The sequence below is a fragment of the Cyprinus carpio genome, chromosome A11 (genome assembly GCF_018340385.1).
Source record: "Cyprinus carpio isolate SPL01 chromosome A11, ASM1834038v1, whole genome shotgun sequence".
Classification (NCBI taxonomy): Eukaryota; Metazoa; Chordata; class Actinopteri; order Cypriniformes; family Cyprinidae; genus Cyprinus; species Cyprinus carpio.
This window is the reverse complement of record NC_056582.1, coordinates 12,764,076-12,791,170: the sequence shown is the minus strand read 5'-3', so window position 1 is coordinate 12,791,170 and position 27,095 is coordinate 12,764,076. Positions and strand designations below refer to the sequence as shown.

At 38.0% G+C, this 27,095-nt stretch overlaps 1 protein-coding gene across 4 annotated transcripts in view; it reads right to left on the bottom strand.

The window, feature by feature from the left end:
* The window catches only part of LOC109075752 (forkhead box protein P4-like), a 121,859-nt gene that overhangs the window by 86,370 nt on the left and 8,394 nt on the right, over positions 1 to 27,095 (bottom strand). The window contains exon 2 of one of the 4 annotated variants that reach the window (XM_042766282.1): positions 24,616 to 24,697. The exons of the other annotated variants lie outside the window; for them this stretch is intronic. The gene's annotated coding sequence lies outside the window, so the exon portion shown is untranslated. The remainder of the gene's footprint in view (positions 1 to 24,615; positions 24,698 to 27,095) is intronic. 4 annotated transcript variants of the gene reach the window in all.

Genomic DNA, 27,095 nt, shown 5'->3' with positions numbered 1-27,095 from the left:
CATTTCAATGTAATTTTGTAGATGTAGATCATAATTTTTTCAAAAAGTTTTTAAATATAAATTTCCAAATTACATATCAAGAATTAAAAATTCATGAAATATTTTTACATTTTTGGGGCGCCACACCACATGATATTTTACACATTAAATTAACATAAAAAAATTATTAAAAAAAAAAAAAAAATATATATATATATATTTATATATATATATATATATATATATTTTTTTTTTTTTCAAAATTATATGTAACATATATAATTATTAATATCAGTAATCATTATTAATTCATTAAATATCTTTATCTATATCTTTTTTGGGGGGAGTCACACTATGATATTTTGATATTTCACCAACAATCAAACAAAAAATAATAATTTTAATTATCTCTTTTTTTAATATATGGATTAGCATTATAATATAATATAATATAATATAATATAATATAATATTGTTTACTATTATATTATTATAATAGTAAAGTTATAATAGTAAATATAATTTATTATTAAAATATAATCAAAGAGCGAATCTGTAAATGACTCAGTGGCTGAAGCACAGATTCATGAAGTGGAAGTGAATGTATCTCTAAACCCGAATACCAGCTTTTACAGTCTTTCATGTTCTGGTCGATGTGCCGAGAGCTTTGAAGAGGATTGAGGCTGTCAGATCCAGCCGGCTGATCCCAGATCAGCACATCTGCAACCCCAGACTGCAGATTGGACTGGTCGTTCCAGTCCAACTCCTAAACACAAGTCCCACTAATGCCCCCTGGATTCAGCACTTCCAGCCTGGATCACTACACAAGAGTGAAGATGGTAGACGGTCAGCGCCGTGTTCAGATGGTCCATACAACACCAGCTAATCAAATCGGTCTTTATTATTTCAGTTGACAATGAGTATATTTCAGATCCTTCACATAAAAGCTCACTTACTGGCCTCTAAAACACTGAACACTCTATAACGGATAATTGACACTGATACCTGAAATTCAATTTTACACATTTTTCCCCTCTTGTTTGGGTCTTAGTGAAAGAAAATATGGCAAACATTAAAACGGTTAAAGAATTTCACATTAAAGAGTTCTGTTCAAGGAGCAATGGTTAAAATAATGCAAGAATTCAATCTGTAACTCACTTGGCAATGTCGACAGACTGGTTTAAATTTGCAACATCAGCTCTTCTGCACACACCAGAGCTTCATTTAACTACAAAGAGCATTACCCAGATCTAAAAGGAAAATAAAACCGGCCTAATACAAGATGACAACTTTGACAATATTTATAAAAATGGAATACCGCTTTATTCTGCCAATCCTTTCCCACTTTTTTATCACTGACTCATTCATTTACTCCATCTTTCCTGTCCTCTTCTTTATATAGGAACTTTTCGAGGCATATGCGGAACCATTTCACATTTTTCAGTGGGGCTGTTCACTTTTTTTGTCTTCCTTTGCACCTGTGGAACAGCTTTTTCTGCACGTTACGCACACACTAGCAAACACACACATCCTTCTCAGTATTTTTTTTCCCTTCTTTTCAGCAGCTTACCAGATTAATAACTCTTTATCATGTTAAGCCTTATACAGGTCTATTTATATAAGTCCCACAAAGGCTGTTTCTAGTGCCTTGCATCAGCTTGCAGGAATGCTCTTATTAATAAAACAAAGAAGGAGCCAACATGATTAGTGGAGACAGCCACAGTTGTGCCAGCACATCTCACGTCTTCTCCCTCAGGCTACAGAAACAACAGTCCCGAAGAGAAACCAACACTTCGCCAGGAGCGTGCCGCCCCTGTTTGTCACTAAATCTGATTGAGGAACATGAAGTCCACCTGAGAACAGGTACATACTTGATCTGTTTCAAAACCTAGTGAGCTGTCTATAAAATGAGAATTTTAGGTGCACTTTCAACACAAGGCTGTTTTTAATTATGGTGTCTTACAATATACCTCATTATGGACCATAATGCACATCAATATTCTACTGTAGCTTAAACAGTTAAGTATGGTGCTAAAAACTCATTCAAGGAAATAAAAGAATAGAATAGAATAGAATAGAATAGAATAGAATAGAATAGAATAGAATAGAATAGAATAGAATAGAATAGAATAGAATAGAAAGTTGCTTTAGTAAAGCTCAGTGGAAAAAAAAATCAACATGTTGGATGAGAAAAATTATTATTATAAATGCAACTAAAGATATTTTTATTCAGTACTGAGAAGTGTCTATAAAAAATATTTTAAAATATTAAAAAATATTATACTATTTATTTTTTACACTTACAGTATCAAAGTGTCTCTCTGTTAGCTTAGCGAATAGCTATTGTCAGACTTTACTGAAATTAACTGAGTCATGTCTCCTGAGAGGAATGAATTTTTACTTTTAGAGTGTTCCAAATCAGTAATAGGCAGTTACACAGCTGCCTATGTAACAGTAAGGAGTTAGGTTCAGAAACAAATATACTTTTACAAGAAAAGGGTACATCCTGACTGTATAAAATAACAAAAAACAAAAAACATATATATACAGTATATTATTATTATTATTATTAATATATATATATATATAATTTTTTTTTTTGCAGTTAAACCTATAAATTCAAGACAACAAAAAATAAGCTGTTTCTGAAGCAAACACACTTCATTTTGTTTACTTATTTGCCTGATCAGGAAGAACTGTTCCCGGGACACAAAGAGGTCTGGAGGAACGCAGGGAACGCACAGGAACGCAGTCTACGGAAGGATAGGGTGTATTTGTGTTAGCAACTCCAACTGCTAGCCCATGGGGCAGAGGGCAGGTGTGTTTGTGTGTGTGTGTGTGTGTCCCAGTGGTTAGAACACACAGCTTGCAGGTCTTCCTCTACATTTCTCTTCCCTAGACGTATGGTTGGTGGTGGTGGTGGTGCTAGAGAGGGAGGGGGCAGGTATGACTACATCAACTAAAAGGCCAGGCCCAGGGAAAGTCTGTCACTGTCTACCATGAAGACAGATAGCAGGAAAACCCACAGCTGAGAGAGAGCGTGAGAGTGAAAGAAATGTAATGAGCAGGGTACCTAAAGTAAGTCACCACAAGAAAAGGTCAGAAACAAATAAGTGTTCCTGATAGAATAATAAAGGAAAGTCTGAATTGCTGGGTGTCTCTTAGCATTTTTAACCTTAGTCCAGCACCGGGCACTTCAAACGGATCAAATACCCGCTCCTCCCGAGAGGCACGGTGCACTGGAATATCCTGATAGTAAAGAAGAGACTCTCGTTTGAAGACTGCTTAGCCGAGCACTTATGCGTTCCCTTTTTATGAGCGAAGCTGTTCTCCACTCCACTCCAGAGCAGTTTCCCTCCGTGGAAGTGGCACACTGCTCCACTTGGCATTATGACAGAATCCCTTCACGTTGCCACCCACTTGTACACTCACTCACCCCAGGCCTTTAAATTCATCATGAAATGCCAACCGCAACCCTTTTTACTGACGTATTGTGACATTTTTAAGTGAAGCAGGATTTTCCATGAGAAAAACATGGTTGACATTTATTTATTTATTTTTTTAAAACTTAAATTCTTCTTCTTATTATTATTATTATTATTATTATTATTATGTCCATCAGGAATTGACTGGGTCATGAAAATGGGCAGTATATGAAAACAACCCAGCCTCGTGGCAAAATGTTACAATTTCATACAAATTCACACAACGTGATCTGAAAGGAAATTTACAATTTATAATAAAAAAGGCTTTAAGCAGCACTCCTAACTAGGGTTATTATCAAACTAAAATTATTAAAAACATTTTGCAAATTGAAATAAAGTTGATATATATATATATATATATATAATATATATATATATATATATATATATATATATATATATATATAGATTAGACAAAAAAAATGAAATGTTGCCATAGCAACTAACTGAAATAATTTAGTAATAATAATAATAAAGTTGAAGTAACAAGTAACAAAGTTGAAGGAACAAAATTACTTAATGGAAATTAATAAAAACATACCCAACTAAAACTAATCCTGAAATAAAAATTAATGAAACTGAAATAGTAATATTTAGAAGAAAAGGGATCAAATAGCTCTACAAAAGGCTAAAAATTAAACTTCACCCATGTCATCATTTTGCTAAAATGCGAAATAGCCATGAAATGTCATGAGACTGTGTTGGATGAAAAATAAGAGGTTTTGTAAATTCAGATGAGAAAAACTCCTCAAGCCAAAAGTTTTCCTTGCAATAAAATGCAAAACGAAATTGTCCAATAAGAATAGCAACATGCAGAGTCAAGCAAGTTTTCATGTTGGCTTTTAAAGGAACCAATGTTATATCCAATTGAAGCAATATGACTATATCTGTTCACCTACCAAAGAGAAGCACAAGCAAATGTGAGTGATTTTAATAATATTGATTGTTTTAACCTAATGCTAAAGCTCTAAACTGATTAAACTTAGTTAACGGGAATCAATCCCAGGTAAAGGACACAGACTGTCCCTTGGACTAAATAATTCACCCTAGCTGCCTCAGTTGCTCCAATTAGATCCCTGTAATTAGTGTACTGCACATTTCCATGTATGAAGCACATTTCTTCTAAATACCAGGTAATCATATACACTAAGTCCATGTAAACATACATTTTTTGTTTTCCTTTCAAATCCCAGATCTTGAGAAATGACGGTGCTTTTGTACAGAAGATAAGCTACAGATCCAGTCGAACTCAACAGCCTCCTCTTGTGATCACATCCAACAGTTCCAGCCAGTGCAAGTGGGATAGACGGACTTTACCTGCTCACTTCTTGGCTTTAAATATGATTTAACATCTAAGAAATATATCTGTGTGCATGTGCCTTTCCACCATGCTGATTTAAAGAGCACTAAAGGTAAACATTTGGAATGGGTGCTGGTTTATTGGAGACTCAAATGCTTTTACTATCACATCCGAAACCCCTCTCTCTCCTATTACTAAAGCTTAGGACCACCAGTGTCCAAAAATAACCAATTCATTTCCCTACGGCATGGGCTGAGACAAGGGGCGCAGGGAAAACGGGAGCGTGGAAAAAGAAAATGGAATGAATGGAATGATCTGCTTTCAGGAGGCTAATAACACAACTTTGATCTTCTGATAATTTTCAATGGGTTTCAGAGCTGGTGTCCTAATTTCAAACTCAGGTTTTTTTTTTTTTTTCAGTTGAGGTTTTCCTTTTTCCCTTCGATCTAAACTATGGCAGATGACAATTAAGGAATTGCTTACCCGCCGACTGTCACAAAAATCAGAGGCACTTAAAGGACAATTCAATTATTAAGGACATGCCGATATGAAAGTAAAAAGTAAGAAAGATTCTCATGGGGGAATGAAAACGAGGCCAAATAAAATAGAGGAGAAAATTAGTGAAAGTGTATGTGGGGGAGGCAAGATATGTGTTCATATGATGTGTTCATATGATATCTAATGTACCATATGGCAATCTGATGTGACGCACACCTGATGCAGAAGGAGGCAAAGTCCTGTTTGCCAAGCCCATAAAGATTAGCTTCAATCAGGTGGGTTTCGCTGCAATAGGTAAACACCACCAGCATTCCCGACCGATGAGATCACTCCTGTGTGTGAGTGAGTGTGACCGGGGCAAACATTTACTCCCTCTGACACCACCACCACCCTCAGCCTTTTTTCCCTTTGGCCCAAAGTAAGTGATTTTCCAGTCTGCCCTTGATGTTTAAGAGACTGGAGATTTCTATACGAGGCCTCCTATCCATCAGATGAACACAGATCATGGCAAATATTTAGAATAGGTAAATGGATTTTACAAATGGGCCATTTGCCAGCCATTGAAAGCACACACATTTATTCACTTAGATATCAACCTACAGACAGACAGACATTTTAACTAACAATTAAAGAGATAGATAGATAGATAGATAGATAGATAGATAGATAGATAGATAGATAGATAGATTGATAGATAGATAGATAGATAGATAGATAGATAGATAGACAGATAGATATAGATAGATAGATAGATAGATAGATAGATAGATAGACAGACAGAGAGAGACAGATAGATAGACAGACAGACGATAGATAGATAGATAGATAGATAGATAGATAGATAGATAGATAGATAGATAGATAGATAGATAGATAGATAGATAGATAGATAGATGATAGATAGATAGATAGATAGATAGATAGATAGATCTTTGTAGGGATCATGTATTGTGTGTGCGTGGCTCTTTAAAGGTGCAGGTCAGCAGGGGCTTGTGGGTCATGTTAATAGCTGGTGGTTATTATCCTGTGATCATCTAGATGAATAAAGCCATTTCTCATGTCCTGTAATGGTTTAAGAGGCTAATGATGGGGCAAGGGCAGTCTCAAGACCGCTTGAGGCACTAATGCTCAAATTGTATTTAACATGGTGGAACAGAGGTGGAACTTTATAGCTTTGAGGAGCAAGCAATCCAACAACTGCCTAAATGCACCCAGATGCAGAACCTGCTTTATGAACATGACCTTCATATGCAAGATAAAGTTTTAATGAACAGTAACTTTGATTACAGTAAGAGAGGGAAGATGGGGGCAGAGTTTGAGAGTCAGCTGATCTGGATTAAAATAAAAGACAGTGGGAACAGGAAAATCTGGAGTGAAGCCAGTTCATGTTTTTGGTCCATGCCAACTCAACAAAGCAAGGATGCCTTAATGCTGACAGCATGGAACTGGCTGGAGGAGAAAAATGGAATAAAATTCCAATGAATATAAAAACATAAATGACAGCCAATCAGAGCCATGGAAAAAAACTTTAGTTTTAGCAAAAACAGATCACGGTCTGTTGGTCATTCCACTATTATCATGCTATTAAAATCCAATTATAGGTTAGAATCGAACAAAGATTTTCAAAAAAAAATTATGAAAAGGACTGATTAAACTGGACTGTAGAGGAGGAAATGTAACTAACTAAAGACTTTAAATGAGGCGGTGGGGCAAAGTTATGTCTTATTAAGTTCAAAGTGGACATGATATAATTTTACACATCTGCTTTCATGAATGGCACTCTGGATTTCTGAGTTAATTAATTGATTGGATCAGAGTGGGTATAATCAAATAAAATTTTATAACTCTATAATAAAAAAACAACACTTTAGAAGGAGACATGTGGAAAAAATGATAGCATGTCCATTTTTCAAATTAATTGAATTTTATTACTTCTGAACTTGGTCCAAGTCATCTCATAAGCAATAACTCAACGCCATCTTCAAAATGGCTCCATGCCTAAAGATATTCAAACACACATGCATGCACACACACACGTTTGTTTCATTATATTACTGAGGACACTGCATAGACTTCCATTGATTTTCAATCAGGTTAATGATACTTTTATCCCCTACATCTAAACCTACCACTCACAGAAACATCTTCAAAATACTAGATTTAAATAAAAACATGTTTTGGCCAAGTTATAAGCCTTTTTATCTAGTGAGGACCAGTAAAATATCCTCACTAGTGGGTTGTCTGATTATTTTACTATATAAGTAAGGACATTTGGCCCTCTCAAGTATAGTCAAACAAGTACACACATACACATATACTGGTATTCCTATCATTATGGGAGCATTCCATAGGCGTAATGTTTTTTTGTTGTTGTTGTTTGTTTGTTTTTCCTACTGTACAAACTGTATTTTCTATCCCCTTACCCTACTCCTCACAGAAAACTTTTGCATTTTTAGATTTTTAAAACACTTAATTCTGTATGATTTATAAGCTTGTTTCCTTATGGGGACCAAAAAAATGTCCCCACAAGGTCAAAATATACTGGTTTTACTGATATTTTGTCCCCATAATGTAGTGAATACTAGTTCTCTCTCTCTCTCTCTCTCTCTCTCACACACACACACACACACGCACACACTTTTTTTCGGTTGCTTGATCTCTGGGAAAAAAAACACCACTGTTTATAACCAGTAACCAAGAGCAATGAATTGCTAGTAGTTTAATATTATATTCTCCAGTAGTTGCACTGCCTAATAAAGTTCTCACCAAGAGTAAAAGCTAAAATATTAATTCCATCTTCAGCAGTGCTGATTGCATTAAAAAACGTCTGTTTTATTATTTAGCACAGAAAGGATAATCTTTGTTAAAGTGACTTGAATGCAAATTGATATCACTAGAACGAACATTGGAAAAGCATTAGTAATTTGTATCATAATAATATCAATAGAATAATTCATAATGTAATATAAATAAATTAGAGAGGTAATTCATTTGAAAATGGATGCCTTCAATAAATGTCTCAGCCCCCCAACCAAAAAAAAGAGAGCACATACACCAGTTTCGTAGACAAGAACATTAATTGCTTAACTGTAGTTATTGTTATGAGGTGTCAGAACGCGTGTAGAATCAGGGAAGAAACTAAACATGCAAAGTTCGCTTTAATATTACATTAATTTTTCACTGCATTTATTCAATATTCATGAATTATGCTTGCTCTCACTAACTTGTCCTTATATCCAGCGTGAAGTGTTTTTTTTTTCACTATGAAAACAGCAGCTTGTGTCTCAATTCAATTTCAGCATGGATGACTTTAAAAATCAGTACATGACATGTTGCCTTTTCACCTTGTTCGTTTTCCGTTTCTCTCTACGGAACAAGAGCAGCTGCCTTTGTGTCATTATCAGGCTTATTACACATCATTAAAATACTGGAAGAACATTCCAGAAGAAATATACACTCTACACCAGGGAACTCTCTCTCTCTCTCTCTCTCTCTCTCTCTCTCTCTCTCTATGCCTCGTGTGTCACACTTTTTGAGGTGAGTGCGCGTGTGCGTGCAAGAGCGTAGAAGTGACAAAAAAAGAACAATATAATTGAAGAAATGTACGCAGTAATAATAGGTATTCAGAAAATGATAATTCATATTAAACAGGGTGCATAAAGTCAGCCTCATTTGCATGTTTTAGATTATATGCATTTCAAAAGTAATTTCCGCAGGGCATATGAATGACATTAATTCCCGAGTGGTTTCTGCTATAGACCTCAAACTATCAAACACTCAAACATTTAAAAGATGAAAAAAAGAGTACTGCCACATTTGCGAGGGGAGATTTCAAGGTTAAAATATTTGAATGCATGTTTTAAAGTTCTGTCTAGGTTGTTTAAAGTTGCTCCTAGCCTAGTTTAAAGTTCACTAAGCTGTGTTTGGAACAAAACCATCATGAGACTTTATACTCTAAAAATTCAGAACATATATATGTAATGTTAAATTGATGGATGGAGGATTGCTATAACATGACAAAAAAAAAAAAAAAAATCATTCACTTCAAAATTAATTGCTAACTACAATATTAAAATTGTGCCACACAGTATATTGTCAGGTAACCTAAAATATGTGCTAACGTGGTAATGAAAAACATTATGTAATATGAATCAATTAACCTTACTACTGTACGTTAGGTTAAAGCATGAAAGTCAAATTTAAGTGTCAGAACAGGTATAAACAGCCCCGGAGGGTTTTAAAAAACATGCAAATTTTTTACTTCTTACAGTATAAGAGTTGAATACGTAATTTCAATAACCTGAAAATATAAAATCCATTACAGATAAATAAATAAATAACCTGGACACAATGTGAAAGTTGCTTACTGTCCTCCCAGACCCTAAACATGAGCAAGCTCGTCATGCCAATCACTCTAATATGGTACGAGGAGGAATGTGGGTATTCAAAGTGCCAATTTTAATACGGCCCTCCAGCCAGAAGATGAAAGAAAGAGAAAGAGAGAGAGGGAGATCCCTTTTAGCCTCGATTCATTTGAAGAGTGAGAGAGAGAGAAAAAAAGAGAAAGACTCATGAGTAGGAAACCCTCAGATTTGGCAATTTAAGTGGAAAACAGGCTCTGGATGCAATTTTTCATTTGATAGGACAAATTTGGCCAAGTCTCATAATGTTTCTGATGCATACAAGACTGGGGTTTGAAGACTTATGTCTAGAGCAATGGTTCTCAAATGGTGAGTCTGGATAAGAAAGTAAATAGAAATCAAACCTTTAATTTTTTTTTTCTTTCTAATGGTTGTTGTTAAAGTCAAAGGCTGTGTGTCTAGTCAAACTTGAACCAAAAACTGGATTTATTTATTTTATTTTAATTATTTACTTATTTATTTATTTATTTTGGGATTGCATTGGGTCACCACTTAACACCAGTTAACACCATTTGAAAAACCACCAGGCCAATGAGTGGACAAACCAAATAAATCTAAAGTCTAAATGATCAATATGACCTCAACTTACCCATCTGTGTTCACAAAAATTGTGTGTGTGTGTGTGTGTGTGTGTGTGTGTGTGTATATATGTAAAACCATAAAAATAAACCACATGGGAGAAGGGAAGATACAGCCTGGGCTGCTTCCCTTTGTGAAGTTTGTGTTTTGTCTGTCTAAATATTAAGCTACCGAATGTTTCCCTCCACATGATTATCTCATTATGAATTAATGGCTTGCATGCTGCGATGTGTTTGCACAATTCCTAGTTCATGCTAACTGTTTATCTGCCTCGCTATAAGAAAAATAAAACATGGGCCAGAGCAAGTCTAGCCATCAAAATCGTGAGTCAGCTTGTTGTGGCATTTAAAAGTCAAGCAAACATTAACAGTTTGGGCGGCGAGTGGAGAGTGAGAGCGACTCTAATGAACAGCATGCAGACAATACGCTACCATAATCACCCTGACGATCAAGTTCTGTCCTCTTCATTTTACAAGTTTCTGCTTACAGTGCTGACAGGCCACGCTGGCGAGATTTAAGGGAAAGAAAAATGGATTTTATGGCATTATCTTGTTATATATCTCTCCCTGTTCTATACTCTTACTGTAAGACTAGCCTCTTTGTCCTTCTCCAGAGAATGATACTTGGACAAGTTCAATTACGCGGGAAGAGTAAATGCTGAGGGAATAAAAAGGAGAGAAAGGCAGAGTGAAGGAGAAGAAACAGAGAATATCTAGAGGGAGAAAAACAAGCTAATTAATTAGCTTATATTAGCTATATATATATATTTTTTTACCAATCTTTTTTCCTACCATTTCCTACCAAAAATCATGACATACAAAAAAACAAAAAAAACAAAAAGTCTCGTAACAAAGGAATTCACAATGCTTGTATTATCAGCATAGTCCATTTAGCCGGCATTGAACTGGACTACACAAACATCTGAATTAACACCTGAATTAACATGAGTCTCAAAACACCAGCTCAAAACGATGGGTAGTGGAAGTTTGAGTCTTTTTTTTATGGAAAAAGGCTTCCATCTCCAATCAAACCTCGGGCAATAACACACCAATGAAGTGCATACTAAAAGGGCTCATTCCAATCTCCTTACTTCTGACACCAAGCGCACTTGAAAGGCCATCTTTAGAGAAGCGGTTCTGTAATGATAGCGGCAGATAGACTGGACGTGTAAGAGTCATATTCATTCCTTTGGCTTTAATTGGAGAGCTCGCATGACTGACTCAGAAAGGCTGCTAGTCTGGTTCAGAGCCCCGAAGCCTGAGCCCAGGGGCAGCCAGGCAGAGCTAACGCCCTTAGTCAGGAGGAGGTGAATGCCAGCACAAAGCCAACATCAAACTAGACACTCGGGCTAAAAGGTATGAGCAGAGGGCGAGGGGGGTCTGAAAGAGAAAAAAAGAAAGAAAAAGTTGATGCTTTTAAAAGACAATTAAAGCACATTGATTTCTCTTCATTGTTTCAACAAAACACATACCAGAGCATCTGGGGCCTTGCCTGTTTTACGAACACAATCTGTGGTGCTTCTTTGAGTTATTGTAATCGTTTCCTCCACAATAGCACCCACCTGTTGCCAACATTCCCCCGTATCACCGCAGTTATTCACCATGTATCAAGTCTCAACTGCAGAATAAACAATACTACACTCACTGCTGGTAGAAATCATCGACTTTCAAGACCTGTCTGCGTAGCTTTAAACGATTCACTGGTTCAAAAACAACTAAAAAAACACAGCTTGGAATTATCAAGACGGGACGGGAAAAGGGTGGAGGTCTGGAGGGGGGCGGGCAAACGCCATCTGCTATCTTTCACTGGAGACTTATGTCTCCGACTTCTCATTCTCCTCTGGCTTTTTTTTAATACCTTCGAAAATAAAGGAATGGAAAAAAACCTGCATATTTGTCATTTCCGATTGTTTACCTTTTTCACGGCAAATTGATTTTTACATCTCCTTTTCCTGGAAGCGTCTAGGTGAGGGCCTGCCAACCCCTGTTTCTCTGTTTTATGGACCTAGCCCTCTGGAGAAGTTTTAAAGCTTTCAGTTCAGAAGTCATTTAAATGATACAATACCGCTTTTGTCCCAGGCAACTCTGTTTCTCTCTCTCTCACTTGCTCTTCAATCACCCAAATTCCAGCATGCATTCTTTTTCTCTCCCCGAGTTCAAGACTACACGTTTAAAAGGTTATTTTTTGTCATTTCTTCGTGTCTCTTGAATTGGACTGTTCATCTCAAAGACGAAAAGACGACTCATTGCATCAGGCCCGTGTGATGATGAAGTGGGATGACATACAGCTTTAAGTTTTTGTAGACATTTGATTTTACATGCACTGTCAAGGATGCGTTATTGGGTCATTTCGGAATCGAAATTCGCGTTTTGCCTGGGCATTGGGAAAAGGGGCATGGTTTTGCATGACATCCATTTGTCTTTAGTCTGAGGACTTAGCCTAATGCCATCCACTAATGTGGTTTTCACACATTTTACATAGCCAAAAAACAAATTCAACAAAAAAGAGGCATGCCAGATGCTGCACTCAAAACGCAAACATCTAGAATCCATATGGAATCTCTGAAGGCCTTGATGGTTAAAAAATGGCACAGGCTCAAAATCTGTCACCCTTCAAGCTGTGAAGCCTTTTTTATTGTTTATGCATGTACAAATCCTACAAAAAAAAGAGGGGGGGGGGGGTTCAAGGGGAATTCTTTTTCCCTGAGACCTCTAAAAGTAGATCTCAAAAACCTGTTGAGCTGGAAACATCACTCAACCCCCAGAACTTCAGCAGAGATTAAAAGGCTAAATGGACCGGCATGACTAAACATTTCTTAGTGCAGGGACATGTTCAAAGGCTCTTGGGAATTAAAATCCTCATCAATGCTCCAGCAGAGACAAATCCTTATTTATTTGCTATAATAGGAACACGTCTTTCCAAAGCAGCAGGAGGTGATAAACTCCTTGCTTTGTTCTCTTCGTCATGATCAAACACATTCCAGCTACTGAGAGCAGTCTGCTTTGAATGCATGTGGATCTCTTACATACTCCAATTTAGGAATGGACAAATATAAAAAATTTTTAGTGCTCCTATTACTTCCAGAGGACAATGCAAGGTTGTCTGAACACCTCTGGTGCATAAATGTACAATTCCATGTGCAAAACTGACTTTACATCAACCTGGTTCCAAATACTGATACAGTTTTGGGCAAAGCTGTCTCACAATTTTTTAAATAATCCTTTCATGCTTGTCAGATGAATTACAGTTGTATTTGTTATAAAACTGTTACATACAAATTAGCACCGAGAGCACACAATTAAAACCAAGTTAAGGGATTATGTGGGTCTGTTTGCGTGGAAATAGAGGTTGAACCTGTTCGCTGTCATAATTAGGCTAAATGAAATTAAAATGATATTTGCGCCGCTCACAGGTACAGCTGGGACCGGTGTCACAGGGGTCCACTCATCTCCAGTGATTGGATCAAATTGTTGGGCGATTTACAACACCATTCCCACTCAGTGTCAACCAATTAACATTTCCTTAACACCCCGCACCTCTTTGAAGTTAGGTGTCTCCATTGTAATGGGAGGTTTGCAAGGTCAATGTCTTTTATAGAAGCTTTCCGTCATATTTCTGTCTCCTCAGCAACGACATTAAATTGTATTATCACAAGTTAAATGCATTATAAAGGTGCTTTCTAATTTACCAACTGTACTGGATTAAGCCAAAACGGGTTGGGTTGAATTGAAAAAGACACAATGTGTCTATTCACAGGCCTGAAAACGCAGCATCGCTCGTTCTTAATCTCAATGGCGAAGAATAACAAACAAATGTTTTATTGAGTTTATAGCAAAAACTGAATGATAAGACTTTTTTTAATGCTTTTATCCTCCAGTAATTCCACACACACAAGAACACACACACACACACATGCACCGCTTACACCAGACTGACTGTACACATTTCCTTAGCAGATCAAGAAAGGCTTATCACATCGATTTTGAAATTGTCCACACCACTAAAACAAACCACCAACACTTACCGTAACACATAAGTAAACCATACAAATATTCACCAGCTCCTCCACATGGTCTTCCTTAACCCCCCCAATACACACAAACGCATAACTACCAGCTGCACTTAAGTTTTTCCTTCCCTTAAATGTAGAAAACAACCAGGAAAAACACTTGGATTTTGTTCAGCTTAATCAAAACAGACATAAAATAGCCCAGAACGTTGACATCATTTCAACCACTTCCCCAAGGCAGGCAGAGAAGGGTGTGCTCGAAGATTTGACACAAAGGCACATGCTGTGTAAGATGCAATTACAGTGATTGAGTGTAATTTACCCGTGTAAGATGAAACCGGCCAGGCAGATGGAGGAGAAGCCCCGGGAATCGAGTTCCAGCCAGTCTGCACATGGTTGGGATATGGAGCACAGCATCTCACCTTTGAACTGACTAACATTTAGCGTGATGACTTGCCATGCGAACATGCATTCCACATTATCATGGGTCGATGTGATCCTGGATGCGTGAGTGTGTGTAAAACACATATCTAGACCTGCTGAAATATTTTTTTACTGTGTGCAAAAGGTTTCGTGATTTGTTAAACGCTCACTGAATTTCCTCCATGAAACTTCATTCTGAAAGCTCAATTAAAAAAAAATATTTTCTGAATGTTACACCACAGAAAAAAAGGCTTGTAATCTTTTGTGCTTGTTAATTTCTTTCCCATGAGAGGAGGAAGGGAGGAACAAAAGTTTAGGTACCCTTTGAGACGCTCTCTGTCTCAAGGCGTCTCGTGGCCCTTACGGAGACTGACTTTTCACGGATTAACATCTACACTGATTGTTACCTTTTGAACAAAGCAGCTGAAAGGGAAATAAAGGGAATTACAGTCTGCGATGGGCAGTCACATGGTGATGCAGCCAGGAGACAGAACCCTGGGAAATGACTAGAAATGGGGCAAATCAGAATGTAGAAAATGTGTGGAATTTCTTCAGGGTTAGGGACCATCATCTAGCTAGACGTAGATCCTGGACGGAACGTGAGAATCTATCAAAGTTTATCTAGTCAAACAAATCAGGCAAGGATCAAAAGAAGAGGTGAAGAAGTCTAAAAAAAAATATTTCCTTTACTGTTCATAGACAATTATGTAAATAAATAAATAAAATAATTCTGTTTTTTATGTTTAAAAAGTATGTAGTCTATAGATTTTTTAATAAAAAGAATTAACAAAAAAATTATTATCATTATTATTATTATTATTATTAACAAAATTGCACTTAAAATATTTTGAATATTAGAAGTATTTTTTTTCTTAACTCTAATGTTGAATTCATACCCATGCATCAGAAAGCCGGAGTTGTAAAACTGCTTCAAGTTTTTTTTTTTTTAAATATACATCTAAAACAAATTTGCTCTGTATATTCATCTATTCATCAATTAATCCTTATTAAGCACAAGCTTTGTTTGTCTTGTATGCACTTTCAAAGAACATCTCGGTTACTGTATCTTTGCATTTTACATTACAGAGTGTTGACAGGAACACCACAGGCTAGAAAAGCCTGAAAATAAGAGTTTTTGCATAAGAAAAGCTCCCTAAAGATATGCAAGCTCATCAATAATAGACAATGAGGCATGCATATGTAATAAGCACTAAACAGTAGTGTGTACAATCCATGCAACTGTTTATGCACAATCCAAATACCAAGTTTTTGGACAGTGCAATGCTCACATGTACCTGATCTAACCATATAACATGTAAGAAGGTCAGAAACTGCTAAGATAGGGCAGCCCACTTGGTATGAGGGTCAACTTACTGTTCACACAAGCTCAAGCTCACAAATCAAAGCAGTTTCCACTACTTAATCTTAAGGGTCGTGTCTCGCCATGCAAGAGGAACTCGGTCCACGGCCGGCTGGCAACTCTATAAACATTTAACAGCCATTTGCAGCCATTCACAAGCAACACTTCAGCCATGTGCGAGTCTGTCTCCTGGCTGCCCCGATACCTGCCTGCCAGGTCCCTTTCTTTTAAGCTCAGTCGCTACTGGACATGCCTGCCAAGAGGGATAGTGTGTGTGTTTGTTTGTCAGTTCCACTTCCACCTTACGGGCTTCACCTCTCTGAGCTCATTCACAAGTGTGTGTGTTCTTTTAAAAGAAAAAATCTGAATGAAATGAAAACTGAAAAGCAAAGGACTTAAAAATGCGGTGCCATATAGTTACCATCAGCTGGTTGAAATTGTTCCTCCACACACTGACATCCATCAGCATTTTGGGAATTTTAATGAAAGCTTTTGCTCAGCACACTCAGACAGCTGAGCATACAAGAGCCAAACCTGTTCACACACTCTCGTCCAAACTGGAACAATATCTCATCTGCCAAAATGTGTGAAACCAAATAAGAAGTCTATGTAGAGTGTAAACAGAAATGCAGAGCAGGAATCTGGATTCAAAAGGACGATCTGCAGCCCCTGTTTAAAGTTTATCGCCACTGGCTGGAGGACAGCGATGGGCACACGGATACAAGGAGCTGTTCTGTACCTTTTCTTTTCTATTCCTCCTTCCTCCTGTTCCTTTGAAAGGTAACAAGCAGCATTTAGGCAGGGAGCAAAAAGAAGTCAATACCCTCTGGGGATCCAAGTGGATTACAAAATGTCACTTTCTCACAGTAGACAGTCACAGAAGGGTGCGCACACACACTCTCTCAAACGGGGTAGACAAACTACACACTCACTGAGATACACAGTAGTGATTATATTTGTACTCACACAAACACACATACTACAACTTGGTAACAGCTGGTAGACCACCATTATTATAAAAGAGTCCCAGTAACCATCAGTCCTGCAAACACACAGTGTTTAATGTACCACCACAGCTCCATCAGTAAGGTTTGAGTATCACCACCAATCCAGATGTTTTGTGTTAAACTGGATAATTTATAATTGTAATGAATGTTATTAAAGTCAATTTTAATAAAAAAAAAAACATAAACATATTAAAATAACTAATAATTAATCACAATCCATTGACCTTTAAGTAAATATTATACTGAATATCATCATTAGCATTATTATATAAAATAATATAAGACGGTCCAAATCATGCAACTTCCCTTACAGTGCGAGCGTGCAAGTACACATTACATATCATCCATCCTAGAGTATCAAATTCTCATGTCTCATTCTTCTCCTTTAGTCTTCCAGGATCAGTGTCATTTTTAAGCTTTGCCAACAAGCTGTAACACTTACGAAGACCCTGTGCCCGCTGCACTGGAATGCCTGCAGCTGGCCGCTGCACATATCTGCACAACGGAGGAGGGAAAGACATGCAGCGGAACTCTACATTTCACATCAGAAACGTCTAAAGGGACTTCATTCTCATTGAGGTCTCTCCTGACCTTGTTTCATATACAAGCCCCCTTACAATCATTCAGCGCAGAGTCAAAAATATTCCTGGGAAATCATTATTTTTAATTACAAATTATTTGCATGCTGTCAATCCTAAATGTTCTCGGTCCTCAAAATATTAATATTCAGCAAACTTCTCTCACTCCATCAATAGGCGGAAGTCAAATAACTATTACGGTTTTCTTTAACAGGAAGAAAGGGGAAGCAAAGTTCACATCGTCGAAAGGAATTCCAATTAACACCCTCCCGCACAGCAATTAACTGTTAAAATAACTGATGAACAAACTGAAAATCCCTGGGAGTTCAAGATGCTGCTTTTCTAATTAATTCCTGAATCTCCTGCATCTTTTATATAATGAAACACCATTTGTTTGTTTGACAGCACATCAACGCCTGGACGTGGCCAAATAAGTGTAAATAAAAACACAGGCCTTGTTTCGTCCTGTGCCAAATTATTCCAACAAAAATCCATATTTCTGCGTTGGACATTAGAGAAGGGAGCTGACAGCTACGGTCATAGTGTGAGTGTGTGTGTGTGTGTGTGTGTGTGTGTGTGTGTAGAGAGAGAAACTCCTCAAAGGGGAGCTAATTAATAGATAGTGTGCTCAGGCCTCTGTCACAGTTTTCCTGTCAGGTCTTGCATAAGGACAAAGAGACAAAAAAAAAAAAGAAAAAGGGAAAACTGGGGAAAAAAAAGGGAGTGTGTGTACTGGATTTATTGTTTCTGCAAACTACGAACATCAGAGGCAGCTTTGATTTTAACCTTAAGACTGAGGTTAGCAGAGCTAACACAATACCCCCCGCCATTTGATAAGACATTTATTACAAATTGTAAATGAAACCTAGCCTAGCTAAATACAAGAACGGAGAAAAATGATTTTCGTTTCTTGGACACTTGGCGGTACAGTAATGTCAGCAGTGGCTCTATTAAAACAGTATGTGAAATGGACTGCACTGTTCATCTGCTTTATGTCATGCACTTGCTCAAACTGCCTTGGGGTGAACTTTTAACCTCTTTGGGTTTAAGCCAGAGTCACTGAATAACCACAGTTTTACATTTTCATGAGTGCTGTCTGCTTATACAAAATTTGCCTCCTCAAAATAGGGGTGTTTTGGGAGATTGATATAGCGTTGCTAAGGTATTCAAAATGCTATGGGGTTGCTAGGGTGTTTCATATGGTTAATAAGTGCTTAGACTCAACGCCAAAGTTCTATGGGCTCGTTAACAGAAAAGGCATTCACTTTTTTAGAGGGGGAAACATTTTTAAGTGTTAATTTTAGGACAAAAAAAAGAAGAAAAATCAATTTCAAATGCAAACTTAATGTTAAGTAATTTGGCGTTTTCTAGGGTTGTCGAATTGTCAATCTTAAATGATTAACAGTGTCACCGAATGACTTAACATACCAAGCATAACACCTAAATTATAATGTCACAGGTTTCCAGTGAGATTCACAGCACTGTCAATCCTTCCCCTAAAAATATTCAACAAAGCAGTCAGCGAAACCCAGACGCTTATTTGCATATCTCAGACTGTGTGTAGTTGGACACCTCAGATAGCGGAGGCCATCTCTTTTGCATTTTCCTCCATTTTAATATAGTGTGATAGCCATCAAGAAACAGAGCACTGATTTTACAAGCCCTAATACTGAAGCGCTTCATCAGGCCAGGATCCGACTCTTGTCAAGTGAAACTGTGATAAAGTCAGTTTCTAACTACACCAATCGATGAAAGTAATTTATTTACCTCGGGTAGGCAATTTCAGTTCCGTCTTAAGATGGCTGGAGCAAGAGAAAAAGAGAGAGGGAGAGAGAGAAAGTTTGGCTTGGCAGGGCTTTGTACGACGGCGCCCAAGATTAATATTCCTCTCATGAAACGTTCTCGGACATGTGAGGCAACTCCATAAACCGCGCCGGGGTTAATGCACGGTACTAAATCTACACCAAATCTCAGGCAAAGCGAGACGGGGGAGATGCAGTGCCACTATCATTCCCACCTCTTCCCCTCACCTGACACAATCCTGCAGAACCTTGGAGAGGCAGACGCTACATCAAAACCTTCTCCGCACATGATACGGCTCAATCAGAGGGCCTTGTTCGCTTAACCGGTGTGCTCATTAACTTGGCTGGGTAAAATAAAAGGCACATGAATTACACATAATAATCAATACAAATGTGGCCACTCAAGGCTCATACTCAGGTTCTAATGTATATTCATTTTCTTTGTGCTCCAGGCATTTGTTGTGGTTGTAAACCCATCACCAGGAAAGGGTAACCCAAAGGTGAGTATCAGAGCATTATATAAAAACGAGTGTGTGTATGATGTGTGTCAGTGAATGAGAGAGGCTCGTACGGAGAGCATGTGAATTACAGAGTGGGGCAAGTTTCAAAAGAACCATATAATCCTAGCAAGAGCATTAATTCATCACATCTCGCACGCTTTCCTTTACGTCTCTCATGCGTGAAGAAATCTTTAACCGAGACACACATTCTTGCATTTTCTATTAAACACAGCTAGCCATTTAAAGAAAGAAACTACAGTACATGAAATCCCTCCCTCTTTCTCTATTTCTCCACAGCCCTGGATGTCATTTACATGAATCGGATTGCTCTTGCCAACCTCGAGTCAGACCCCATTTATGACGCCCTTTATTTCTGTAAAAGACTAGCAGACTTCCTGACCCCGTATCTCATTTCTCTCTGTGGAGGTTAGAGCGACGGCTAACGCATTCTGAATGGGAGAGGACATGCTGTACAAGGTGGACAATAAATCCAACCACAAGTTGGTGCTAGGACCTGTTATTAAAGTGTGTTTAAGTTTGCGTTTGACTGACAGGACGGCTCGGCGTGAAAGGGTTTCTACCGCTACAGCTGTTGTGGTTTTGTGGACTTGACAAACATAAACCTTTCTTTTCACTATTGTTTTTTCCCCTCTTTTCTGCCGCTCCAACTCCAATAACAATGCTATTTGGGGTGGCTGAAGCAGCTGCGTATTTGTCGTCCCCCACTTTCTCTTCCCCTCCCGTTCCTCCATTGTACGTGATTTCAGTGTCTGGGACAACCGGTTTGATCCCCTCTGCGAGGGTAATTTGCCAGTAGCCTTATGTGTCAGAGTCCTGATAGGGATGAGCCCCACCTGGAGGAAAAAAAGGTGTAACGTTCATTACTACTGAGCTATTATTAGGTAACATAAAGAAAGTAGCTATAAATATTCAAAGAAAGTGTGTAATCCTGGCAATATTGAGTCATTTGAGCTCATGGGAGCTGTAGTTACGGTGCCCTATCATTGTTTTCAGTGTGTAGTCGACACAGTGAGAAATAGTCCCATCCCGGCCGAGGAGATCTTGCACCGCCGGCGGCATTAATTAACTCCTCATGCCTGTCAGAAGTAATAGAGAGAAACGCGTTTAGACACATCAACAGGGCGTCTGGTCGTAAAGAGAGAAAGTTGGGTGAAAAACAGAGTAACTAAGCTCTACGTGGTCCATTGCTGAACCAGCAGCCAATGAGTCAGTCGCCTTGTTAAAACAAGGAAGGGTTCGGATTTCACCATCCACTTCAAAAGCATAATGCAAAAGTCAAAACCTGGTCCCTTTCCAGGAACCATATAATGGTTGAGTGAATCTGGAATATAGTTTTGCAATTAAAAGCAGCGTTTGGGGTGGGAGGGGTGATAAAGTCGCAATATTAAAATATTTTGCGCACATGCACACAGTAAACCCTCACAACTAACACTTTAATCCCACCCACTTTTAAGCTGTCAATCAAAATTGCCCTCTTTTTCACCTACAGCTCCACCCTTCCTGACGGGCGGGCCAACTTCACAGCTCTACTGTATCCAAAAACAAATCTGCCTGAAACCCGACGCCGTCTGCCACTAAAGACACAGACGACATGCGGACTCGGAAATTTTCAGGCTGCTTTACTCACAGTTAGTGTTTCGTACATAAATCGAGCTTGGCCCCGGTATCCTGAGGGGGCCCCTGTTTTAACAGTACACAGACTCGAGCCCTCAATTAGACTTCTGTGAATACAATCACTGGCCACACCGTTTACTATCATTTCTCAACATTTTAATGGGATCCTGCACAAATTCAAATAAATGAGCTCTTCAGATGATGACTCCAGGCCTTCCTACTGTTTATCTACTACAGCCTCCCATTTGACCTCCGTGCCACTCACATCAGTTAGCATGGCTCAACAATAAGGATGATCTGCTGGCCCTTGGCTAGTCTGAGGGAGTTTCTGGCCAGTTGACAAAACTATGTATTACTGTTAAATAATACTGTTAATCTTATTCATCCATTTTTATGCTTTGAAATCTTAAACATTTGGTTTTCTGCGATTCTGCAAATTCATGATCTAGCTGGTGAGTTTTTGTCAAATTATCTTAAAAATGTGTGATTTTTGGAAGCATCAATAAAAATTTTCAAAAAGTACAAATTAATCAAATTACAATTATTGCATTTTATGCCATGCCATTGTTATCCACCAAAATAAACTTTATTTACATTATAGCTGTATGACCTATAGTTGTATAATTAAAAAGAAGAAATGTTTTTGGGGGACAAAAAAAAAAACTTTTGCAAACAAACAACCAAAAACTTTTTGTAAAGAAAAAATCTTTATAAAGAGAAAACATACTGGAAAATATACAAATGCTGTACACCACTCACACTTGCATAATCACAAAAAGCTCTTATTATTTAACAATGTCTCGGTCAACAAACCTTCATTAGAAAAATATTTTTGTAAAGACAATAAAAATAGTTAAATAAAAATTATTATTATTATTAATATCATTAAATACACTGCTAAAAATAAAAAGATCGTTCATGTGTAGTGGGGCTGGTGAAAATTTTGGCAGGGTCAGTAAAAATGGGATGTTCAGCCCTGGTCAGACATTAAAATAAAAAAATCATCAGGTGCCAAGGAGGAAAGAGTCCTCAGTGTATGGTCACTTTAAGAAAACTAATGCTCAACAAAAGCAAAGCTATAATTCATACTCGCCTGCCGGACAAAGCCTGGAAAAGCTGGTGGAATGTTTGCGAGCTGCCTGGATACTCCTGGAGAAGCAGGGTTTCTTATTGACGCAACGGCTGAGAAAATAACACTGGCTTGTGTACCAAGCCCATGGCCAAATATCCTTTTATCAGAGAGTCTGCTTATACCCCAAAAGAGATGTAGGGAAAACAGATGACCAGACAGCAAGCTAAACAGAGAGAGAGGAAGTGAGTGAAAGACAGCTAAATGGGAGAGCGAGGGGAGACGGAGAGACCTCCTCTGCCGTGTTCTCTCCTTTTCATTTCATTTCCATCCTGTCACTCATGTGATAAAGTGGCTACATGAGACTATTGAGAGCAAGACAAACTACAGCCCAGGTCTCAGCATGCATCAACAGTCTGCGCCCCCAATACCTCTCCATCTGCTACCGTCCTGAAGCCTGGATCTCTTTCAAGAAGAGAAAAAAACTTTCCGTCTTCCATGAACGAAGGGCCATCTGGTATTTTCTGCAGAAGGTTCTTCCCTGGTACAATTTTTTAAACCAATCCAGCCAGGCATGCGGAGGCCCGTAATGGCTCTGACATGTCCCTGTGCTATGACCTCATCAGACAGTATGCAGAGCCAGGGCACAGAGCGGTGAAATTCCACCAGAAGGTTCCATTCGGCCCATTATGTCATGCGACTATCCCGACACATGTTGGATTAGCATCATACTGGTCCTCGAAAGTGGGCACGGCTGACGGCACACATCGCCAGCCCACTAACATGACAGGTAGCAGGATTTGTAATTGGAGCCGATCGGTACGCCATATGCCACTCATCTCCTAGCGCCAAATCTCCGCCCCCACCCGCTCCCGCCAGCCCTCTGATGCTTGGCACACTCTGGCTCCCACAGAAAAAAAATCCCTCCACTTCATTAAGAAAGTAAACACAAGTGCTGTCTGAAGTGTCTAATTAGTCCCCTAATTACTCCCTGCTCGTTACTAATGCAAATTAGATTATGCTGCTTAACTTCATCGTGTCCACAACGCCGCTGTTAATTGAGGCCTTTTGAAATTAAATTACTCGCTAATTAGCATATCAAAACCATTAATTCTGTGCCAGAGAGAAAAAGAAAAAAAACAACAACAAACGCCAAGTTTTGCTAATGAGTTTTGCTAATTGAATATGTACGTTCAATATTGAATTTTTGTAAGCCAGGCCCCGTTCAAGAAGCTACTTAGCCACTTGTGTGAGTGAGTTCAAAGGTAAAGGAAGCCAGTCCCATGCCGTTAAAGGCAGCACTCGATTGTTTTGTCAATATTTTCTTGATTGCGCAGCACGTGGGTAATGTTCGGTGAATGAAACAAATACGCCTTTGACAGTAAATAATTTTTTTTTAAAAATAGTAAAAAACTATGGTATGCACGATAAATATATGTATTTGTTAATTTTTTAAAATTTTGAAATAAATTGAATTTGTTGAATTTGTCAATATTTTTATAAGTACATAACCTTTCAAAAGATTTGTTAATGTGTTGTTTTTTTTTGTTTTTTTTAGTGATGTTCAGCAGCCATTACTCCAGTTTTAGCATCACATGATCCTTCAGATTTGGTGTTCATGAAACATTTAGTATAAATTTTCAAAACACCTGTGATGCTTAATATTTTTATGAAAACTGTGAAACATTTTTCCAGGATTCTTTAATTAATAGAAAGTACAAGAAAGCATTTTAGACATATTTTTTTTTTTTTAATTAATAGATTACAACCTTTGAACAGTGTACGGCAACATGGCGTACGGCAACATGATAGTCTATTATTTGGTGAGGTTGTATGAATTTTGTGTTTATAAAATTAATTACTGACCAATGCTATGTAAGCTTTTCTCTTTTTCTCAAGTAGAACCAAATGTGAAGATCTCATCAGTTTCATCAAAACTTTCAAACTTTTAACGCAGTCATTTCTTGTACCTTCACATTTCTGAAAGACTCCATTCAGCGCTCTCAAAGTCTCATTTTAATATCATCTCCAACTTCTCATTTGAATACGGACCTAATGGAAGAGGTGTAGAAGAGAAAAGAAATTCAATAGTGAAATTGAGAGGTAGCCACACAAAAAAAAATTAAATAACCATGATAATTAGATGTAAAGATATTATAATTTCTTTACAAGGATGCATTGAAAATGCTGCTCTACAACATTTGGCCTAATTGCCAGAATTACCATATTAACCAGTTACCATTTGAGTAAGTTGATTAAAAAATTGATTATTCGTCTGTTTCTTTTAGGAGTTTCTTAATCAAAATCTAACATCCTTGAAAAATTAATTTGAAGCCCCTCTTATCAGTTAATTAAATCTGGTTGGAAGTCATTTTTCTGTGAAGCGTGATTAGACAGCGCACTGTTCTGTACTGTTCAGGCCGCATGACGTTAGAAAACTTTTCAATGTCTCATCAAACATTCAGAAATAAGAAGAATAGAATTTCTTTGAAGGGCTGTCTCTTCTCTCATTCTTTTTCTTTTTTTTTTCTTTTTTAAACTACGCCTTTCTGATAAATTACGCTATACCCGAAAGATCTCTCACCCTCATTAACACATTCTCATTACCAGGCAGGAATATAAGGAAAAAGGAAAGAAAAAGAGTGTGTGTGTACTGGGGGACAGAACAAGAGAATAATACTTCTGCAGGATGGATGACTGTATGGAATTATTTCCTCATATAATCCGGCAGAGTGTGTGTGTGTGTGTGTGTGTGTGTGTGTGTGTGTGTGTGTGTGTGTGTGTGTGTGTGTGTGTGTGTGTGTGTGTGTGTGTTTGAGGTGTTTCTGAACTGCTGTCTCAGCTGGAGGTGAACCTTTAGCCAAATTAAAGAAAGAAGAGAAGCCAAAGATACAAATGCGCTTTTCAGACAAAAAAAAAAAAGAAATAAAAAAAGTCACAATCTCTCGAGAAAACTCACAACTTTCCCCTAGAAAAGAAATCAAACCGAAATACAAAAGCACTTAGTGCATGACAAAAAAAATATATATATATATATATATTTATGACCCTTTTAGGTTTTTCTGAGCAACTCTAAAAGTATGGCATCCCAGAATCCTCAGACAGAGGATCTAAGGGGGGCGATAAGTCATATTTGACAAAGTGAAGCTTAACACATATTTCATTACAATAAAATACATTGTAATATCAATATCTTTGGAACGTCTCTGTGGACAAAGTTGTCAAGAAGATAAGACAGTGCATGTCAGAGTCGGGTGAGAAGGAGGCTTCGGCTGGAGAGGCGCGTCGCTCTGAAAGTCAGCCAACACACACGGTACTAAAACGATTTCACCAGACAACCTTGGGATGAGCTGCTGAGGACGACACATTAATATACAGAGATAAAACAGGTGATGAGACACTAATTCTATTTTTTACTGGAATAGCCACATATATTTTCTTTCATTTTCCCCTCCTGCTCTTGCATTATGCTCATTCTTTATCTGTAAAATAGTGTGGCCAACTAATCAGAGCATTTATCAAATTGCTCACATTTCAGCGCTTATTTTGGGGGGTTTCCATAACACGGACTATGGAATTTCCAAAGCTTGACTGACCACACACAAACCTGAGTCTTACTGACCACAGCGGTGAATAATAAACCCTAGCTGAGAACTAAAAATACTATTGAACGTTTATCGAAGAGTTTGAGACCTTAACAGAAGGCAGCCAGGCTACTCTTCATCCACATCGTCTCCCTCAAGGTGTGAGTGAGGCCACGAGTTTCGCTTCCTACTGGGAGCGGGTCAGTTAGTCTGATTAGGTGTTTATTGAATGATTGGGGGATGCTGATTACTCCACTGAGGGGTTCGGCTTACCGGCGGTCAATCAAGAGCCACTCTTGTTCCTAATACAACCACCTCGTGGGTTTTTTTCACTCCTCACAGCCTCCTTACAAATCTGACCTGTCCAATTTTTAGAAAAGCACATACAATTCTGTTTAAAATACAATTAACCTTATGGACAAGAAGAAGAGAAAAGTAAAGAGCACGGCTGAGCTGAACATCTCACCTCTTTAATATTAAAAAAAAAAAAAAAAAAAAAAAAAAAATCCTGTCCTTAATTGGGCCATTTATGACCAGATTTGAACCAAAGTGAAACTAAATCATCAAACACATTGCTTACAGGGTTTAAGCTTTATTTTGTACACTTTTTCTTCTCTGGAATTTTTTTCATTTTTTTGGTCGTGAGATACAAGCCACGGCTGTGTTTTTGAAATTAGCCATGGCAAGCTGGTGTGCAGAAAGTGATTGCTCTAAACCGCAGAGCGTTACTGGGAGGGACGTTTGAGGCTCGCACTCGCAGACGTCTCAGTCTAATAGCACCCAGGAGATGTGCTGGAAACTTCTCTCTGGCCAGCTTTTCACAAAGGCCCAGCACAAAGCCTCATAAAGGAACTGACTCATCACAG